Here is a 21,854-nt window from a genome sequence, read left to right on the forward strand (position 1 = left end):
CTAAACTTTCATTGCGTTATTTGTATGGAAATATGTTAATATAAATGTTTCAGACATTACATGAAATTTCTAAAAATCTTATATGTTCTGGTATAATGTTATAAGTCATAATTCTAGTCATTACTTTAAAATGTATATCTCAGAAATAACTAAATTTCCTTGTCAATTGCATTATTATGAACTTTCATCAAATCTTTAACTGTGGTCATTTTTAAGTCTTTTGTCATTTACAGACAGTTCTGGGTGTACTCTGATGCTTTTGCAAATATGTTCCTATAAAAGGGTTTCATCTTCAAGGAATTCATGGTGAAGACTCTGACAAGTACAGGTTTCTGGTAACTGACTGTACTGCTGAACTGAATGAATAAGCATTTTCAGAACTCTAATGAAAAACTGATGAACTCATAAAAGTGCTAACAAAAGATCAAGATAAAAAAAATTAATTACATGGGACTGAGTGAACTGATGAGGATGATTATAATTTTTGTGACTTTCTGTTTGAATTAAAAAAAAAAAAATCCCACAAGGACTCAGAGGCAAAGAATATACAAATCAATTTTCACTGCAAAGTAAAGGAGCTGTTACAGTGGAGGATTACTGGACTGAATGTCAATATTATGACATAGTATGAGTGTGTTTTGTGTCTGGTAATTGCAATCATTGTTGCTTTTGTTGTGGTCATCCATTTACAATGCTTGGTGTCAGTCTATTTATCTCTTGTAAAAATAAAATACAGTGAAAAAAAAAAAAAAAAGAATCCGCCTGCCAATGCAGGGGACACGGGTTCAAGCACTGGTCCAGGAAGATCCCACATGCCACGGAGCAACTAAGCTCGTGCGCCACAACTACTGAGCCTGTGCTCTAGAGCCCGCGAGCCACAACTACTGAAGCCCGCGCACCTAGAGCCTGTGCTCCGCAGCAAGAGAAGCCACCGCAGTGAGAAGCCCACGCACCACAATGAAGAGTAGCCCCCGCTCACTGCAACTAGAGAAAGCCCACACGCAGCAATGAAGACCCAATGCAGCCAAAAATAAATAAATAAATTCATAAAAAAAAAAGAAATAGACAACTAGATAGCAAAATAAAAAATCCATGAACAACCCAAAAATGTGACAAAGTATCCCCATTAACTCCAGAATACAAGGAGATGGGAACAGATTACCGATAGCCGCAAAACCTAGATGTTTTCGGCTTCCATGTCGGGGGAAGCAGCGGGAAAGAGCAGACGTCTCTCAGACCTGAGAATAGGGGAGTCCCCACACCATCAACAGACATTCGCTAAAAGTGCAGAATGCCCATCTGAGAAACTGAGAGAGACTGTGCCCAATCCAATAGGAGTGCAAACAGCCTGCGGATAAGGACTGGAGGGACCGGAACGGACCAGACCCCCTGAGCTCTCAACATGGACTAGTCATGACTCCATTCATAACAGAAGAGAAACAATAAGATATGAATAAAAATTGAGGACCGAGACAATAGAGATGAAGGAAAGAGAAGGTCCAGCTTCATTCCACAGGCAGAGTCTCTTGATATGGTGGAGAGATGGCTGAGGGCATCTATAAGCCTACATCCTCACAATGTATGATTCAGGGGGGAGAGACCTTCTATGTCCTGGTGTCCTTAGAGCAAATCTCATGGAAGACTGTAATTGGCTCTGCTTCATTCCACTAAATTACTGTGCTGGGCGAGTGGCTAGTCTGATTAACCGTCATAGGTCAAGTGCATCTCACTGTGATGAAGAGATGTCATTGACAGCCCCACTTGGACCACCTGGAGAGGGGAAGTCAACTTTGACAAAGAAAAGAATGCTGCTGAGGAAACAGTATATATCTACCAGGGAAGAAGAGGTGAGGCTGCAGACAATATGTAAGGTACAAAGGTACGTAATGACAATGTAAGAGAGGTTTGTTTTTATTAACAATTCCCTGCAGCTCTGCTCGATATTTCAATGGAGCACCACAGTGGCTCTAACCTGTCCCCTCCTCTACAGTTTTTAGAAGTTGGGTTCTCTCCCATATCTGTCTCCCTAACTGCGACTGCTCCAACCAGCAGACTGTGGATGAGGACAGAAAGGATAAAGAGTTGCCATTTGGGGAGCTGATGTTGCATAACTGAAAATGGTCTTTCTCAGGTTATCCTTCAGAAACAATCAGTTGCTCAGAAAAGAACTAAGTACCCACTCTGTGCTCAGGATGGCCATAGGCACTGAGGATACCAACGAGAGCAAAGGAACAGCTTCTGTCTTCAAAGGTCTTAAACTTTAGTTGGGGGTTGCTATGGACTGAATGTTTGTGCTCCCCAAATTTGTAAGCTGAAGCCCTAATCCCTAATGTGACTGTATCTGAAGGTGAGGCCTTTGGGAGTTAATTAGGTCATGAAGGTGAAGCCCTCGTGATCATTCATGAGTAAGAAGAGATACAAGAGAGATTCTCTCTGTCTGTCTCTCTCTCGCTCTGTCTCACTGACCAGTTATATCTTCTGCATGTGAAGTTACAATAAACCAGGAGGAGGGCTCTCACCAGACATCAAATCTGCCAGCACCTTGGTCTTGGACTTCCTAGTCTCCAGAATTGTGAGAAATAAATGTTTGTTGTTTAAGTCAAAAAAAAAAAAAAAAATTTCAACAAGTAGCTCCTAAATATTATATAAGCTACAAATATTTCAAGCCATTTTGCTAAAATTTAATATTGTATATGATTTCTTAGGTCTCTTCCAATTCTAATACACACACACGCAATTTTATTAAAGTAATTTCAATTTTTTCATCTAAAAGTGTTGTCTCAATTTTTAAATTGTAAACTTTGAGTATACATATAGTAATAAATAACATATATAATCATTAACTATTGTAAAATTATTAGTGTTTAATTACTGCATAATAATAATGTATAATTATAATTTTTGTGTGTGTGTGTATACTATAATCATACTTATTTGATACAGTCACACTGCTAGTACTTCTAAAAGTCCTCTGCACAGGAATATTTCAGGATTTGGTTAGTCACTATAAAAGATCTTGTACTTGCTTTCCAATCATCATTTTTCTCCTGAATTGTTAGATAAGTTTGATATTTACAAAGTTGAATTTTATTATTTTTAAATCCCTTCTCACCTCTTGAAAGAAAAATGTACAACAAAAACTTCATTCATCTAATAAGCTCCATTCATTTGTATTTGATGATGACTTGGTTAGAATTGTGTGCAAAAAATATTAGTAAGCTTATTAAGAGTTCAAAAAAATTCTCAGTAATTATTTATTACTCTTAAGGGGGAAAAAAAGGTTTTTAAAACATGCTAGAAGGTATAATTTAAGTACATTTGATATGCTAATTACATATCCCTCATTTCCATTAAAGTCGCTCCCTAAGATCCTTGCCTTTACAATGCTTTGTCAGCCAATTCTGAGTTACTTTACAGGCCTTAAACATTTAAAAAATATACATTACATAAAGTATATGTATCATTAATGCACACTACTACTACTTCCACCTTTATGTTAATCAGGGTTAGTGAGAAATTAGTTGTTTATACCACCATTATTGCACTAGATATGCATTAACTAAGTTCTGAAATATTCAAAACACTATATACTAATAATTTCTATTTATCTTTTCAAACAGAGATAGGTACTTCTAGGTAAATCTGAAAATCAGTCTTGGCTACATTATATCCAATAGGTTACATGTATAATCTTTAGGTCTGTGTATGAAGCCCATTATTCTACTGAGACAATAATATCTGTATTTTGCTGTTATGTCTTCAGCCACTAAAAGTTCCACAAAACTAAATCTTTAGTCAATGTCTTTAAATTGTAATAAAATTTATATAGAGAGATTGGTTCAAGATGGTGGAGTAGAAGGCCATGTGCTCACCTCCTCCTGCGAGAGCACCAAAAATGACAACTAACTGCTGAACAACCATCGACAGGAAGACACTGGAACCCACCAAAAAAGATACCTCACATCCAAAGACAAAGGAGAAGCCGCAGTGAGATGGTAGGAGGGGTGCAATCACAATAAAATCAAATCCCATACCCACCAGGTGGGCGACCCACAAACTGGAGAACAATTATACCAGAGAAGTTCTCCCACTGGAGTGAAAGTTTTGAGGCTCGCTTCAGGCTTCCCAGCCTGAGGGTCTGGCAACAGGAGTAGGAATCCCCAGAGACTCTGACTTTGAAGGCCAGCAGGATTTGATTGCAGGACTTCCGCAGGACTGGGGGAAACAGAGACTCCACTCTGGGAGGGCACACACAAAGTCATGTGTGCACCAGGACCCAGGGAAAAGGAGGAGTGACCCCATAGGAGGCTGAACCAAATCTACCTGCTAGTGTTGGAGGGTCTCCTGCAGAGGCAGCGGGCAGCTGAGGCTCACCGTGGGGACAAGGGCACTGGCAGCAGCAGTTCTGGGAAGTACTCATTGGCATGAGCCCTCCCAGAGAGCACCATTAGCCCTGCCATACAGCCTGTAGGCTCCAGTGCTGGGTTGCCTCAGGCCAAACAACTAACAGGGAGGGAATACGGCCTCACCCATGAGCAGACAAGTGGATTAAAGTTTTACTGAGCACAGCCCTGCCCACCAGAGCAAGACCCAGTCCCTCTTAGATAGCCTCATCCACCAGAGGGCAGACAGCAGAAGCAAGAAGAACTACAATCCTGCAGCCTGCAGAATGAAAACCACAATCACATAAAGTCAGACAAAATGAAAAGGCAGAAGATTATGTCCCAGATGAAGGAACAAGATAAAACCCCAGAAAAACTAAATGAAGTGGAGATAGGCAACCTTCCAGAAAAAGTATACAGAATAATGATAGTGAAGATGATCCAGGATCTGGGAAAAAGAATGGAGGCAAAGACTGAGTAGATGCAAGAAATGTTTAACGAAGACTTAGAAGAACTAAAGAACAAACAAACAGAGATGAACAATACAATAACTGAAATGAAAAATACACTAGAAGGAATCAATAGCAGAATAACTGAGGCAGAAGAATGGATAAGTGACCTGGAAGACAGAATGGTGGAAATCACTGCCACGGAACAGAATAAAGAAAAAAGAATGAAAAGAAATGAAGACAGAGAAAGGACCCGAGAAAATATTTGAAGAGATAATAGCTGAAAACTTCCCTAACATGGGAAAGGAAACAGTCAACCAAGTCCAGGAAGCACAGAGAGTCCCAGGCAGGATAAACCCAAGGAGAAACAAACACACAGAGACACAGTAATCAAATTGACAAAAATTAAAGACAAAAAAAATATTAAAAGCAATAAGGGAAAAATGACAAATAACGTATAAGGGAACTCCCATAAGGTAATCAGCTGATTTCTCAGCAGAGACTCTGCAAGCCAGAAGGGAGTGGCATGATATATTTAAAGTGATGAAAGGGAAGAACCTACAACCAAGAATAATCTACCCAGCAAGGCTCTCATTCAGATTTGACAGAGAAATCAAAAGCTTTACAGAAAAGCAAAAGCTAAGAGAATTCAGCATCACCAGACCAGCTTTGCAACAAATGCTAAAGGAACTCCTTTAGGCAGGAAAGAGACTAGCAACTTAAAAAAAAAAAAATTTATATAGATTTTTAAAGACTACTAAGTACCTAAGTAATTCTGCAAATCAATTTTCCTTCTATTATAAAAACAAAAGGTTAAATTTCTAATTTAAGATTTTTAGAGTGAGCTATATTTACATTTTCTAAACATTAGTTCTGAAATATACTAAGTGTAATATTATAATCTATTTCAGGTTAAAGACACAATAGAGTACATATGAAAACACACATTTTAAAGTGCTATGCAAATATAAATTCATATTACACTAGTCAGAAACAGCTATTGGTATAAAAACAAACCTTTTAAAGTTTTTCCAAGTAAATGAACAGAAAAAGTAATGCTGACCTCAGCTGCAATTTTTGTTCATTATCTTCCATGATGCCAAAACTTTAAAACTGCAACCTATAACTGTGTGCTAAATAATGACAAAATTCATCACAACTGGCTTTACTTCTGACACTGGCATTTATGTATCTTCTTGCCAAACTATCTCAGAAGTAGAGACAGTATTCCCCAAAAGTAGCAACAATATGTTGTACTTGAAGTCCATAATAATCCTGTGGAAAACCCAAAATCTTATTTATAAAAGTGAAAGAAATATGAATTAAAAGTACTTTACATTATTGATATAGTCAATTTTGTTTCTACAATAAGAATAATAACCTCCACTAAGTTAGTGAACTTAAGTTCACTCGTAAGTGCTTAAGAAAAGCAAAATCCTGCTCGATAACACTTAACAACTGACTCTTTACATGCTATGGTTCCTATTACATTCTAAGTTAAACAACTTTTTATGGTTTCTCCTTCCTTTTCTTCCTCAAGGTGTCAGGTACCTGTTTACATAAGACAATATCACTTGTATGTAAGTTACAGTACTGTCAATTTTTAACTTGTTCTTTTATAGACTGCAGAATTTCCACTCCTACATTCAGATAAAATCAATAGTACTCAAATATTTCTTCAACTTAACAAACGTAAAACCTATTTGCATTCTAATTTTTAGATTATAAATTGTTCAGTATTATTGTACTCTTTACATAATGTCAATGACTGGGAAAACATAAAGACCTAATAAATATAGCCCTAAGATCCCCTTCTAATGTGAGGTGCCATGTAAAAACGTACTCCTTTCTCACCCTCTCATTTCCCCACCCCTGTGCTATTCTGCTCAACCACTTTCTGCTATGGTCACTTCCCACCACTTACAGCTAAAGGCTGATGTTATAGGTATTCTACAAAGAACAGAGACTACTGTACAATCCAGGTAGGATCTGTAGGGTAGCAAAACTTGTCACGCCAAAATATCTCTTTGGCATGTGGGTTATTTCAAGCTGGAAACAGTGAAGGCCCTAAAGACTCAGCAAGATCTTTGACCTTTCCCCTAACTGATAAAAAAAAAAAAAATTAGATAGAGGGCCTGTTCCCACAGTATCACCAGAGATATCTGCAAAGAATTAAGAATATGGGCTATGTGTGGTGGAGGGAAACTCTAGACAGAGCCTAGAGATCAGAGTCCACTCTGTGTCCCACTGTCTCTGCATGGCCCAGCAACATTTATTTACCAAACCTTTGCTTTTCCATCTCCATGTCAATTGCTTTCCTCCCCTTTGAAGCCTCAAACCACTACCCCCAACATCCTCTCTTGTCTTTAGCTGCAGATGATATGTGAGGGTTTCAGCCATTTTAACAAGTTACTCAGTTTTCCTGGGTCTCTCCCATATATACATGTTATTAAACTTTTGTGTGATTTTTCTCCTCAATCTGTCTCATGTCAATTTAATTCTTAGACGGGCCAGAAGAACCTAGAAGAGTAGAGGAAAAATTCCTCCTCCATGACAGGTCCACAGGCACTAACCATTAGTAAAGTTTCAAGACTCAGGAGATGCGGGTCAGAAGTAGAAAATAAAGGTATCACACAATTCACCATCAATATTTAAATACTAACTATGGTCAGGAACTATGGTGAGCACTGGAAATACAATGATGAACAAAACAAATATAATCTGTTTCTTCATAGAGCTTATCCTCTAGCATGGAAGACACATATTATTCAAATAATTTAAGGAACAGTATAAGGGTGTAAACTGATATGACATGGTGTATAATAGGAAAATATCATAGGGAAATTATGGTCCTTGTATTATTACTGTATCAACTTGGTTAAACTCAAACACAATTCCGCAAATCCCCTTCTCTATATGGTGCCAGGTCAGAAATGGCTAAACACAAAACCTGCACAAGATCTGGAAGGCAGAAGTGAAGCAAGAGCCATTACTCCACATGATTCTCAGTTAAATGTGGTGAAACAGAAACAAAGGTGCCGGCAGGTTCTAGTTATCCTCCCTTCCCTGCTTTAGGTCAACTCTTCCCAACTGCTGACCCTACTGAGCAACAGGTCCTAATCCTTAAAACCTGTAAATGTTACCTTATTTGGAAAAGGGAATTTTGCAGATGAAATTAAGTTAAGGATCTTGAGATGGGAAAATTATTCTGCATTAGCTAAGTGAGGTCTAAATGCCAACATAAGTGTCCTCATAAGAGACAGAAGAGGAAAATACAGATACTCAAGAGAAGAAGGCAATGTAAGGATGGAGCAAAAAGAGATTTGAAGATGCTGGGCTTGAAGACTGGAGTAATGCACCCACAAACCAAGGAATGTTGGCAGCCACCAAAAGCTGGATGAAAAAAGGAACAGATTCTCTCCTAGAGCCTCCAGAGGGAGCATAGTCCCTCTGACACTTTGATTATCAGCCCAATGATACTGATTTTGGATTTCTGGCCTCCAAAACTGTGGGAGAATACATTTCTCTTATTTTAAGCAACCAAATCTGTGGTAATTTGTTACAGTAGCCCCCGGAAACCAATACAAGCATCTGAGTCTATACTGAAAAAATGTAATTGTTCCCCAGTCCATGTCTAGACAGGAAGAATGCATTTAATATGTGTGGGAAGAAGACTGGTTAAAATTAAGTTTTCAGTATTCAAAAGAATTAATAAGTTATCAGGAAAACTGGATTATACTGAAAAGTGCATAGAACAGTTCCTGGCACATAGTATGTGCTAAAAATTTTTTTTAAAAAATAAATGCCAAACTCAGTAACAAAGCAAGGATACCAAAAAAAATGAGATATTAGTCTAGTGATCATCCATCAGGGAAATCTGAAGCCCATTCACTTTAGCCAAAACTAAATGATTAATAATAACATTTCTTAGGGAGGGTGGGAGGGAGGGAGACGCAAGAGGGAAGAGATATGGGAACATATGTATATGTATAACTGATTCACTTTGTTATAAAGCAGAAACTAACACACCATTGTAAAGCAATTATACTCCAGTAAAGATGTTTAAAAAAAAAGAGAAACCAAAAGAAAATAATAATAATAATAACATTTCTATAGGGAAGGTAAAGACTTGACCAACATTACAAAGTAATTCTACTACAGCTAATTTTAGAAAACATCAATTTCTTTGCTATTTTAAAGAACATAAATGCAAAAGGAAGTACAGATGATATTTTTATTAGTCTGTTTTTATAACCTGAAACAGTAAGAGTAGGTAATCAGAGATAAAGTTTATAAGCTAGAAATTAATTTCCAATTTTGTTTTCTGTCCATATTCGATTATTCTCAAATTGACTCCTTTAAACATGATTTACTGTCCAATTTCAGGTATACTACATGTGTCAAAACATGCCATCTGAAATATATCTACCTATATGCAGAGAGTCAAACATAATCATTCTATAAGATAGTACTGATTCTTAAGCAGTAACATTAATAATAGGGTTCTAGCATTTTCTAACAATTTTTTATATGTTTATTAAAATGTACTAGGGTAATCAAGAATAATGTTTAGCTATTTATTTAATTCAGCCTGAGGATAAACCTTTAAGATAAGGGGCCTTAAAATATTTTTCTTTACAGCCTTCACAAATGGTAAAAATTTTAGAAAAATGTATTTATCAGTGAAAATAATTTAACTGAACCTTAATAAAACACATAAAATGAGCTGTTATTTATTTATGGCCTGACAAACTGTCAAGGATTTTAAAAGTTTTAAAAATCCTAGCTGTTAACTGTGCTTGGGTAATTAATGAAAGATTACCACACTCCCCTAAGGACAAAATTCCAATATTAAAATTCAAATCCTTTCTAAACCTGAGAGTGCAACCACTCCCAAGTAAACCTATAGTCTTAGTTTATATATACTATGGGCTTATTAACTATATAGAATATGAATATATTTTATTTTATTTATTTCTTGGTTTTTTGTTTCCAAATGTTTTGTTTCTTAAAAAAATTTTTTTATTGACGTATAGTTGATTTACAACGTTGTGTTAGTTTCTGGTGTATAGCAAAGTGCTTCAGTTATACTTATAGATATTTTTTTTTCATTATAGGTTATTATAAGATATTGAATATAGGTCCCTGTGCTATACAGTAGAACCTTGTTGTTTATTTTATATATAGTAGTTTGTAATCTGCTAATCTCAAACTCCTAATTTATCCCTCCCCCCACCTTTCCCCTTTGGTAACCATAAGTTTGTTTTCTGTGTCTGTTGAGTCTGTTTCTGTTTATGAATACATCTCATGCCCTGCTTCCTAACTGATGGGGACAGCCTTCAGACTCTTCCAACTCTAAATCTATCCTGCATACAGCAGATATCTTAATAAAATGTAGATCTGATCACATGCCTTCCCTAACTGTGAAGTTAAACTGACTCCCTACCAAACAGAAGATACAGTACAAACTCCTTCACTTAAAACAGCCCCTCATAATCTGGCCCCAACCTAAATTTCCTGTCATAAAATATTACTGATCTCAAACAGTTGTTCTTCATGCATCCCTTGAACAAATATCCTTCATAAAAAAAGAAAAAGCAAACAAAAATCCTCCTTTTCTTTATCTGTAGAACTTCTATATATCCTACAGACCTCACAATATAAGACTCCTCTCAGTGAAGCTTTCCTAAGTCTTCTAAGTAAACTGAAGCCTTCCCTCTACTATACTCCCATGCCATTTTGTAGGTACCTTTCATAATACCAAACTAATTTGTTGACATTTATTCATCATTGTATTTCCTTACCAGTGCCTGTCACATATTAGTCATTTACTCTAGTTGAATTTGTAAAAGGAAAAATAAAACTCCACAATATGTAAACTCTCAGAAGGGAAAGATTTCATCAATTAAGTCTCTCTGTATATACATAAAAGACAAATGCACGCTGAAACTGGTTCTCATTAAATATTTTCTAATAATTGCAGCTTCACAAGAGAAGTTAAATTAATGAAATAACATTTACTGAGCACCTTCAACCCATCAGACATTGTGCTAGGTGCTTCACAGGCATCATCTCATTTAAATCTCATTTAATCTGTAAAAGGAGGTACCACTCATTTTACAGATTGAAAAACTGAGGGACTTCCCTGGTGGCGCAGTGTTAAGAATCCGCCTGCCAATGCAGGGGACACAGGTTCGATCCCTGGTCCGGAAGATCCCACATGCCGTGGAGCAACTAAGCCCGTGCGCCACAACTACTGAGCCTGTGCTCTAGAGCCCGCGAGCCACAACTACTGAGCCTGCGTGCTACAACTACTGAAGCCCACGCTCCTAGAGCCCGTGCTCCACAACAAGAGAAGCCACCACAATGAGAAGCCCGCGCACTGCAACGAAGAGTAGCCCCCGCTCATCACAACTAGAGAAAGCCCGCGCACAGTAATGAGGACCCAACACAGCCAAAATAAATAAATAAATTTATAAATTTATTTTTAAAAAATTATTATGTTGTACACTGGAAACTAATACAGTTATATGTCAATTACATCTCAATTTTTAAAAAATTTTTAAAGAAGGAGGTCGCATTAAAGAATAAGTATAATTTCTACGAAGATGGTAAGGAAGGCCTTCCTTGTAGGAAGAAAGGATGTAAACAAAGACCAAGGCAGGTAGGCATAGAACATGTTCAGAAACTACATTTCAAAGTAACTACTATGGTTTAGCTAAAAAATAGAATACGTGGGATAAAGTAATTTTTTAAAAAAGAATGAAAGGGACATGTTGATCTGATTGGAGCCATGGACAGCTACAAATTTTGAAGAGTTTTGGATACTACCCTAAATAATTTTAAATTTATTCTGGATTCAATAGAGAGTCACCGAGTATTTCTGAGGGAAAAGAATACACAAGACCTCTGGCTTTAAAAAGCAATATGGAGGGGAGTTATTGGAAGGGAGACAGGCTGAGGGCAGCAGGTCCAGCCACCGCTATAGCGCAAGTAAGAAGAGGAAAGAGAAGCCACGTTCAGCACAGGAATGAAAAAGGGAAGAAGAAAATTGAGATGCTGAAAAAGTAGAATCAATACCTGGGAGGAAAGTTTGGACCAGAAGTGTAAATTTAGAAGTCATGCCTTTAAAGGAAACAACCTGAGTTTACCAGTGAAAATAAGTAAGCGCACGAAGTGAGAAACTGTACCAAATTTCACATTTAACAACCAAAGTTGAATGTTGATCGAAAACAAAAAACTTAACTCTGGTTCCATTTTCAAATACTACATGTAACAGAACATAATAAAAGATTCAGTCTTCTACCATAAAGTACTGACACGTGTTTTACTAAGCAAGGCCCAGTACTACATTTAATATTATTATCCTTTAATTCATTTGAACCAGCGTTCCCCGGAGTTTAGTTGGTTTAAATAAATGTTAATTAAAATCCTCCCTTCCTAAACACTCAGAATCCTCTCCCAACAAACACACCTGTTCTGATAGGAATCCCACCTGGCCTCAGACAGCCCTTGCCTATGTATTAACCTTACCAAGGACTGCTTTTCCATTTTTTTAAGTCCCTGCGGCTTCTTCAGCGCAGGGCCCCCGTCTGGTGGCTCGGTACCTGCCACAGGGCCACACACCGAGCAGGAGCTCCGGGGCAGCTCGCTGACAGAATGACCGCCAGCCTGGCCCTCCGGCCGCGATTCCCCACGCCCCAGCCTCTAAGGCACACACTGCGGTTTTCATTCGCTTGACACACCCCTTTCCCCGGGCCCTTTTTTCCTCCTCCACCCAGCACATTCCTCACGTATTCCCTCGGACTTAACAACGTGTCACTTCATCCACTCCCACCCCTACTTAGCTAGTACTTAAGGTCTTCCACACCGTCCCCTTCACTCAGACGGATTTCACATCACTGCCCTGGCCGGAGCCGCGGTCACCGGCCTCCCCGTGCCCGCAGCCGCCCAGGAGCGCGCCAGACTCACCTCCCGCGCGGCTCGGGCGGCTGCGCGCACTGGGGGCGGCGGCTTCGCTCCGCCGGGACCCCAGGCTGCGGCGCCCGCCGGGTCCCCCGCGACCCCTGAAGCGCAGCGGCGCCCACTACCGCCGCCGTCTCTGCCGCCGGCCCGATGCGGCCCAGGCGTTTCCGGGTTCCCGCGGTCCAGTCCCCCAAATGCTCCGGCTTCCTCCTCGGCCCGGGCGAACACCGTTCCCGGCTCCGCTCTGGTGGCCCCAGCTCGGCACTGGCCGGCTCCATCCCGAAGGCGAGGCACCCGGGCGGCCCCGCGGGCGACCCCCGGTGCCGGCTTCACTGTCGTGTCACCGCCCGGGGCAGTGCCTCCTGCTAGATGTGTCCTGAGGGGACCTGGCGGACGGAGTAACTCCAGCGGCGGGCCTCTGCCGGGCTGCCAGGTGGCGGAGGGCGCCAGGGTGTCATACTGAGAAAGTAAAGTCAAACTCCTTTGGGGCAAAGGACCCGGAGAGGGAGTGAGGAGGTGGATTCGGGAAGGAAACAGACCCGCTTCTAAAAATGACTGTCACTGACAGTGAAAACCAACGAGATTCGCTGTGGCGCAGGCTGCCACCCAGTCATCTGGAAAGCTTGTTCGGTTGGAAACGACCAATTCTCCCACCCTGGCTTAGACCCTGAGGCTGAGCCGCGCCCAAAGCAGCGCCGCCAAATAGTAGATAGAGTAGGATTGTCCCTTTCCTCTTAACACAATGCCGCTATGAATTAAGCCTGTGTCTCTTTATATTGCAAATGATTAAAACTACGTCCAAGAAAGACAAACGGAGAGAGAGCAGTAAAATAAAATTAAGTAACTGTGTTAGAGTAGAATAACTGGCTTTAAAATGTTCTGTAACACGATCTTGAGAAATTCCCTGGATGGTGGAATATATATCAGATCTTAATGTTTGTCCATATATTTTGGAAGTAAAATGTGCCTGGTGCATAATAATAATAGCTAGGCACTATTCTAAGATTAAGAGATAGATAGATAGATAGATAGAGATAATATATAATGAATATAATTTATTTAAAAATAGTAGTAATTATGTGTGGTTGTAAGGGGAAAAAAAGATTTAAAATATTTTAAAAATACACCAGCAGGAAAAATATACCCTATGACATAAGTACAGCTTTTTAGAGAAAAGAAAGACCTTTTAGTCTGTTCAAAAAGCTTTAAAATGAAAAAAAGAGACATGGAGGCACTTATTAATTACAAAACAGTAACATGTGCTTTGGCATCTTGGAAAATGACCAAAACTCTAAGCAAACAAAAACAACAATGAAAATAGAGGGTTAACTATATGAGACCCACAACTGATGTAAAGATATGAGTCCCAAAACTGATGACCAAAAGAAAGTAATACTTTCATTACCCTCTCCTAGCTTTACAATTTATACTCTAACAACACTGAACAGCTTTGAGTTTCCCCGTATATACCATTCATAGTACCTTTTCCTATTCCTCATGCTGTTCACTGAATGTAGAATATGTTTCCACTGCTCCTGCCTATATTTTTTAAAGTTAGCCCCATTCATCTTTTAATTCTCTGTTCAGATATTATCACAAACTTGAAGGCTTTTCTTGCTTCCTTTCTCCCAGGGGTCTGAACTCCTTCTCTGTGGTTCCATAACATCTTGAGGCATCTTGTGCGTATCAAAATATTTTACTTCACTGTATTGTGATCTGATTTATATATATCCTTTCTGCCCAACACTCTCCTTGAGGTCAGTGCTATCCTATTTATCTCCGGATCCCAGCACCTAGCACAGTGCTTAGCACATAGTAGAAACTTAACACGTATTTCCTGAACGGAACTGAACTGGTTGGTAATGATGGTGAAGACAAGCCGGACAGTACAAAAGCTCAGCAGGGAAGAGTGTCCAGCAAAGCCTAAACTGCAAGTCTAGACATCCAACACATTTAAAGCTTCAAGTCAGCACCCAAGGCCTGAAGCTCCCAATAAGGATTGTACCTTTGAGTAGTTTGCCTGTATCAATCTCATTTAACCCTCACAACAGCCCTATAAAGTAGGCATTAGTACCTGTATTTTACAGAAGGAGAACCTGAGGCTTACAGATGCTAAGTAATTACTGAAGCTCCCATATCTACTACTGAAAGGTGAACTGGGATTCAAATCCTAATTTGTCTGCCTTTAAGTCCATGCTTTAAAACAGTACACTTAGCTGTCACAGGAAGAAAAAATGGAACAGAAAAGGAATGAGCACAGTATAGAAAAAAGGTGGCAGACAGCAAAAGTAGCAATAGGGGTAGAAGTATCAGTGAAGAACACAGATGGCCATGAAGGAAGAGAGAAAAACAGCAATCTGGGGGCACTGGGGCAGAGGACCGGCTTTGGTTTTTCTGTGATAACAGATCTGAAAGGCAAAATTTTGACACCCTAAAGACAGACAAATTAGAATAACGTATCAGTCTAAGGGCAGCCAGAGCCAAACAGGACTATGTATCTCACTGGTACTTGATTAGGGCTGCCAGATAAAATACAGGACACCTAGTTTAACTTGAATTCCAAATAAACAATGAATAATTGTTTAGTATATGCAATATGTGGTGTATACTGTGAAAAGGGAATGTTGCCTGCCATTCCAGGTGTACAAGGATCAAGCCACCAGCCAATGCAGAGCACCCCACCCCTAGCACCCTGAGGCGAATTCAGGATGGAGAAAGACAGGAAGCAGTCTAGGCTTCTGGATACTGGCCTTAAATAGTTGAGATGTATATCTAAGGAATAATTTCAATGCATCGGTCCATAGAGAGAAAAGCACTAACATCATTAACTTTAGATGTCTGTTTTTTTGTGATTAGCAGTAATCTTTTGATGTTAGACTGCATGTTTTGTTTTGTTTTGTTTTCAGCAGAAACTTCCTATATATCCTGGCTCCTCCCTTAACTCTTCAGAGCGGTTCCCCAGAGCTATCTGAAGAGGCTGTCTCCCAGGCTACAGTTCTCAGTAAGATCCACAAATAAAACTGAACTTGCAACTTTTAGGTTGTGCAAGTGACAATACTTAAGCTAAAAAGAATTTATTGTTTATCAGAAATTCAAAATTTAACTGGGTATCCTATATTTTTATTTTCTAAATCTGGCAAACCTATTGAAAGCATGAGTGCGTTATAATATTGCACAATAACTGTAGTTTCCAAGGGTGGCCCAGAGAAATTAAGACTAAATTAAATTATTTGCGGTGCAGATGATACTGCAAGCATTATGCACACAAAGTGACATTCCCCAGATCAGTATCTTCAGGCAGAGTCAAGGCTGATAGTTTATGATCTTTAATGGCTTAAGACTCCATAGGAAGAAAAGAAAAGATAACAAGAAAGAAAGAGAGCAGGGACTATGGCGATTTATATTTTTAAAGAATTGCTTACCAAAACAGTTAAAATACAAAAAATTTCAGTGCTTAGGGAATTAAACCTCAGGTTTCCAGGTGTCACTTATACTTTGTTCCTATGCTATTATAGTTCTTAAAATTATTGAATTGAAAGTATAGCTCACGAACAGGAAAAACCAGTTGTTCTCTCAAGCTACCAAATTAGCTGAATCTGGCATGTTCTTGTTAGTTCTTCAGGGCAAAGAACCTGTGTGGAAAGAATAGCCAAAGGTTATTTGCTTGTCCATCATTTACCTCTAAGAGAAGTTGAATGAGGTCACTTCCATATCATCAATAGCTCCATAGTCATGTGATTCTTTTGCTTCGTGATAGATCTGTAGAGTTTAACATTCTATAGAACAGCTATTTGACAGGTTTGAAAGGAACTTACTTTTTATTTCCTTCTTTTCCAAGGAGGGGCTTCTGCTTGGCTTTTCCTGTTATAACAGACTTACTTTTGTCTGGGGGAGTGGATCAGGGGGTGTTTTAATGGAAGTGATGCCATTTGCTCTATCTATATATTCAGAAACTGGGAAAATTAACCTGGATGATTGCTGCCCCATGGAGCTTGTTGATTCTGGTCAAAGCGTCAGTTATAACCTGATGTTCTTTTAAGTCTCTGATTGGTAGATAAATTTGGTGGTCTGGGCATCAAGGAATTGCTTTTATCTCAGAGTCAGGGGATTCTCTTTTACCTGGCATAGTTACCTGACAAAATCACCACAGATCCCTTTGTGGAAGTCTAGGAGAAAGGTACATAGTATGTACTTGTGCGATTAAAGCTGGTCACGGGCCTCTTAAGTCTGAGAGTGGATGAGGGGGTGCAATTGAGTGAAGTTTGGCCTCTATATAGTCCTAGAGTACATTTGGTTGTACAGTTCATATGCACTTGGATTATGCTGTTCACAAATACTCCCTGCTCTCTACCTTCAGGACACATGGTAGGTTGCGCTTTCTGACTCTCTTATGGTTGAATGGGACCACATGACTAGTTCTGGCCATAGGGGAACAAAATTTACCACCCCAAAATTTCTCTTTGGCATGTGGATAATTTCGAGTTGAAGCCAATCATGGCCCAAAAGACTCAGGAAGAAACTTTGACTTACCCCCTAGCTGCCTGAAGAATGTAGATAGAGGACTGTAGTATGAACTAGGTGTGTAGACAGGGAGGAACCTAGCAAAGTCTGTTTGTTAAAATTTCTCTTTGTGTCCCACTGTCTCTGCATGATCCAGCAACGTTTGCTTACCAAACATTTGCTTCTCCATCTCCACGGCAATTGCTTTCCTCCTCTTTGAAGTCCCAAACCACTAACTCCCAACACCCTCTTTTGTCTTTAGATGAACATGATGTCTAAGGTGAGGATTTCAGCCATTTGGGTGTGTTACTCAGTTTTCCTGGGTCTCTCCCATGTATACATGTTATTAAACTTTTGTTTGATTTTCTACTTTTAATCTGTCTCATGTCAACTTTAATTCTTAGACCAGCCAGAAGAACCTGGAAGGGCAGAGGAAAATTTCTTTCTCCCCGACATGGCCAATTAGTTGTAAGCAGATTGTGTGTCAACAAGGGCCATAGCATTGAATTGCTATTTTGTGATCCTCTGGAACTCTCTTTCTCTCTGCTTTGAGTCTGGCAATGTTCATGATCATGATTCCATGAGCCTACATAGAGCGAGGAGCTGTAAAGTGAAGTCCTCAGCAACCGGCAACAGACATTCAGCATGAACAAGAAATAAACCTTTGTTATTATATGTCATTAAAATTTTGACAAAACCTGGCATATATTGATTGATACAGAAATCGATACCCAGAGATGGGGTGTGTTTTAATAAAAACCTTCCTTTTGTAGAATTGGCTTAGCGTTCAAGTAAGCTGATTTTATAAGCTGGAAGAATGATTATGTTATGCATTGGAATATTTGATAAAACTGTCACCTACAATAACTTGGAAGGTAAATGATGAACTTAGTAGGCTTGTAGCTCTGGGAGAAGAAAGTAGAAAACAAATGTTGACTGTATATGTTGGTTAATGTTGGCTGCATTTGACAAGATGCTTCACGAAAGAGAAGCACTCAAAAAATAATTGACTTTTTTATAAGCAGAAATGGAAAGGAATAAAGAGAACAGAGAAGTTCAAAAACTTTCAGGGTTGGGAGTGGCAAATGCTTTTCACCTCAGTTGGTAAATTACAAAATTGAATAGGCTTTTTGTCTCCAATTGGTAAACTATAAAACTGAGTAGCCTTTGAAACAAAAATAAGGCTATTAGAACTAGGCCTTAAGGCAAGGATCAAGTCAAGCATATCTCTGTCATAAGCATCTTTAAAATCTCTGCCTGCTGCTATGTACCACAAGTTCAAGTCTATGGTATAATGCAGAGAGAATGTCTACTCATGTGACTTTAAGCATTGCCATAATTTGTAAAAAGACAAATTTATAACAAGACTTGTGAAAATGAAAGTGCCTGTTAGCACAAAAGACATTATTTTTAAGCTAGGAGAATTCTACTTCAAATATGTTTAAAGCAATACAGCCTACCTAACATACAACTTGTGGAAGTATATCTCAATAGGTCACACCCACATAGCAAAATTTCTTGAATTATTATTAAAAGTATAGGTTCCAGCTCTAGTTAAATGGCATAAGCATACTCTATTCTATTTCTCCCAGTAACTAAAAAGTTAATCCTATAGATATACGTGTGTGAACTTCTAGGATCACCCCAGGAACTCATGTGTGAAACTAATCTGATAAAGAAGACCAAAGGCTTTGAACATTGGTCTATGGTAAAGACCACTACCCAGGCCCGTTTAGCCCCTGGGGGAAACATATAGAACAGATCCAAATAATACTGCAAAAGTTTGAAAACTGAAATTACATTGGAACCATGGCCCAAAGAAGGCAGGCTAAGACATTTGGCCTGAACCCAACTGGGACAACTAGCTGCTAAAACAAAACAAAGAAAAACTCAACATTCTCCAGAGGATTTTAACAGACCTTAGAGTCTCATAACATAGCAATTAAAACATCCAGGATATAATGCAATATTACTCAATGTTAAAAAAATAAATAAAACAAAAGCAAGAAAATTGTAGCAACTCACAAGGGAAAAAACATATCCCAGTTTGAGATGACTCAGATGTCAGAATTACCAGAACAAGACTCAATAGCTCAATAGCAGAATGGAAAAGAGGAAATTGTCTGTGAACTTGAAGATCAATAGAAATTATCCAATCTGAACCACAGAGAGAAAATATTGGAAAAAAATTGGACAGAGCCTCAGGGAACTGAAGGATGATATCAAATTGTCTAACATTAATGCATTTGAGAGGCAGGAGGAAAGGAGAATGAAATTAGTGCAGAAAAGAATATTTGAAGAACAAAATTAGAGGATGCACGCTACCCAATTTTAAGAATCATTATAAAGCTACAGTAATCGACACAGTGTGATATTGGTGAAAGTGTACCCATATAATCAGTGGAACAGAATAGGGTCCAGTAATAGACACAAATAGAGTCAACTGCTTTTTGACAAAGGTACAAAGTCAATTTAATGGATAAAGGATGCTCTTTTTAGAAAATGGTAGGGAAAAACAATTGTACATCCAAATGCAAAATAAAATGAAATAAAATAAAATGAAATGAAATAAAATAATAAAATAAAATAAACCTCTACCTCAACCTCAAAAAACCCCCCAAACTATAAAACATTTAGAAGAAAAATAGGGGACTTCCCTGGTGGCACAGTGGTTAAGACTCCACACTCCCAATGAAGGGGCCTTGGGGTTCAATCCCTGGTCAGGGAACTAGATCCCACATGCATGCTGCAACTAAGAGTTCGCATGCCACAACTAAGGAGCCCAAGAGCTGCAACTAAGGAGGCTGCTGGCTGCAACTAAGACCTGGAGCAACAAAATAAATAAATAAATAAAATATTAAAAAAACAAAAAGAAAACATAGAAAGAAATCAATCACTGTGACCTTGAGTTAGGCAAAGTGTTTTTAGTTATGACACCAAAAGTACAATCCATAAAAGAAAAAATTATAAATTGGACTTCATCAAAACTTCAAAGTATTTTTTCTGCAAAAGACACTGTTAAGAGAATTAAGATACAAACTGTAGACTGCTAGACAATATTTTAAAATCTCCTGACAAAGGACTTGCATATAGAATTTACAAAGAACTCTCCAAAGTCAACAATAAGAAAAAGTCCAAGTTAAAAAATGGGCAAAGGATTTGAAAGGATACTTTCTCAGAGAAGATATACAGATAACAAATAAGCACAGGAATAGATAGTCCACATCATTAGCCATTAGGGAAATGTAAATTAGAATCACAGTAAGATACCATTACACACCTATTAGAATGGCTAAACAAACAAACAAACAAAAATTGACAATAAGTGCTGACAAGGATGTGAAGCAAGAAACTATCATACATTGTTGGTGGGAATACAATATCATGTAGCTGCTCTGGAAAACAGCTTTGCAGTTTCTTATTAAGTTAAATATATACTTATATGACCCAGTAATCCTGCTCCTAGGTATTTATTTACCCAAGATAATTAAAAACTTACGTTCACACAAAGTCCTATATATGAATGTCTATAGCAACATTATTCATAATTGCCCAAACCTGCAAATGCCCTGGTTGTTTTTGAATAGGTACATCAATACAATGTACGATTCCATTATATGACATCCAGGGATTATAGGGACCAAGTAGGAGGGATTAGTAGTTGTCAGGGTTTAGAGGTGGAGAGAAATTTTGATTACAAAGAAACAACATAAGGAAATTTGGGGGGTGATGGAGCTGTTCTGTATTCTGATTGTAGTGGTGGTTGCATAAATCTATGCACGTGTTAAACCTAATAGAACTGTACACCTTTTTAAAAAAAAGTAAATTGTAGTCTCTTTCTCTCTCTCTGCCTCTCTGTCTGTCTCTCTCTCTATATATAAAATACCTTTACCAACACTACGTTATAAATTCAACTTTGTCTTGGCAGCAGGTTGTTTTGATGGTATTTTCAGCAAAGTGGAATTTGACGAAAATATAAGTATTATGCTACACTTTTTTTTTTTTTATTAGAGAGGTACCAGGTATTTGGGAAATATGTATGTTAACAAGGTACTGACATTCCTCCCTCTTAAATTCTGTGCTAGGAAGGCCACTCCCTCAATTAAACAGCAGCTCCAGATCTGGAAGATTGTGTTGTCTTTTTTCTAGCTCCTCACTACTACTTTTAAAATATTATTCCCTCACTGACAAGGAAAAAATTTCTCCTTTGCCATCTTTATTCTCCCACCTTATGCCCCTCCTTATCCCTGACATCTGCTAACCACATTTCCACATTTCTCAGGAGCATTACCACATGATTTACAGTCTATTTCTTTTACTGTACTTTAGCCACTTATACCCATGACTACATTTTAGACTTTATCATCACCATGATGCTCCATCCCTGAAATAATCAATCTCAATAGTCCAGTATTTATCCAGAACTTCCTTTCATTTCAGCTGTGTCATTTCTTTACTCTCACTATACCTATTTATTTGAATTCTTCAGGATTTTTAGTCATTTTGTTTCCTCCATTTGCCTTATTCTATCTTTCCCCTCTTTCTTTCTTCTTTTTCT

The 21,854-nt window shown here is 38.5% G+C and overlaps 1 protein-coding gene across 2 annotated transcripts in view; it reads right to left on the reverse strand.

Moving 5' to 3' along the window:
- SLC35A3 (solute carrier family 35 member A3) overlaps positions 1-12,979 on the reverse strand; it is a 47,834-nt gene extending 34,855 nt beyond the window's left edge. Inside the window, exon 1 of one of the 2 annotated variants that reach the window (XM_082385965.1) lies at positions 12,803-12,979. The gene's annotated coding sequence lies outside the window, so the exon portion shown is untranslated. The remainder of the gene's footprint in view (positions 1-12,802) is intronic. The other variant, XM_082385966.1, reaches the window with a different exon arrangement.
- Between the last annotated feature and the right edge of the window lie 8,875 nt (positions 12,980-21,854).

This window comes from Balaenoptera borealis (genome assembly GCF_965194805.1).
Source record: "Balaenoptera borealis genome assembly, chromosome: 1".
NCBI classification, from domain to species: domain Eukaryota; kingdom Metazoa; phylum Chordata; class Mammalia; order Artiodactyla; family Balaenopteridae; genus Balaenoptera; species Balaenoptera borealis.